This window comes from Mytilus galloprovincialis, chromosome 7 (assembly GCF_965363235.1).
Source record: "Mytilus galloprovincialis chromosome 7, xbMytGall1.hap1.1, whole genome shotgun sequence".
NCBI lineage: Eukaryota > Metazoa > Mollusca > Bivalvia > Mytilida > Mytilidae > Mytilus > Mytilus galloprovincialis.
Genome location: NC_134844.1, coordinates 77593244 through 77594344, shown reverse-complemented (window position 1 = coordinate 77594344; position 1101 = coordinate 77593244). Strand labels below are relative to the sequence as shown.

General features: G+C 28.9%; 1 long non-coding RNA gene across 1 annotated transcript in view; it reads left to right on the top strand.

The window, feature by feature from the left end:
• The first annotated feature begins 878 nt into the window (after positions 1-878).
• The window catches only part of LOC143083712 (uncharacterized), a 16033-nt gene continuing 15810 nt past the window's right edge, over positions 879-1101 (top strand). The window contains exon 1 of the long non-coding RNA XR_012980849.1: positions 879-943. This is a non-coding gene — a long non-coding RNA (uncharacterized LOC143083712). The remainder of the gene's footprint in view (positions 944-1101) is intronic.

The following is a 1101-nucleotide window of genomic DNA, read 5'->3' as shown; positions in this document are numbered from 1 at the left end:
AATATTTACTTATATAACAGCTTTTTCTAGTTTGTATGGGGAGGTCGGCAACATATCAATTTTAATCTAATGAAAACCTCTCTAGATTTCACCTGTATTGAATCTTATTAAACATCTATTTTTTGTTACAATTCAAATGACACACGGTCACTATTTTTTACAGCTAGATAATTATTCTAAATGTATATCCTATGAGTACAATGTCAGTATCAATTCATATCTGGCAACAGAATTATTAGATCAAATACATGCATTAGAGTTGTTATTCTTTAAATTTTCTTAATCATTTTGCTCTTAACGAATAAATGAAGCGGCGTCAAGCTGTTAAAATTTGAACCTGCATTTTCTGTTGACCTACAACATGAAATAAATAGACAACGAACACATCAATATGTCTTTCCGATGATATACATGTAAGGGGTGTGTTGTTCCGTTTATCCAACTCGATCAAACTAGTTGACAGAAAAATCGACTTTAAATAGAGAACTCTCTGGATATAAAAATCATAACAATTTGTATTGAGTTTCACTACCCAAAATATATTCCCGCCTCGTCTGGTATTGGCTTTTTTTATCCTTTTATCTTCTAGTATACAAGTCGCATTTTTTTCAATATGCGATATACATCAAACTCTTATGTTTTAACTTTATAATATCCTATTCATTTCCATGTATTTTCATGTATTTTAATAAGAAAATGTAGTAGCAGTTTTTGTTATCATAATAATACGTTAAAATCAAAGTGTTATCATCATTACAGTATACATGTATGTAAATAAACCACGACTACTAAATATACTACTTAATATTTGTATAAATATGATAAAGATAATAGACATACTTATCACGAGGTACATTTATCTACATCTGTTGTTTACCTTCATGGTGGGCGTATTGAAGTACTGAACATTTCTACATCCAATTGTCTCTAATGTATTGACTACGTATGTATGCCTTGTAATATTATGTACATTTAACATATCAATGAACGACAGTCAATACTATCGTGTTTGATATGCCTTTTTTGCTTATTGTATAAATAATTTGTTTAAAAATATAATACAACATGACTTTTGTACAAGGGAGAAAATCACCATCTTAA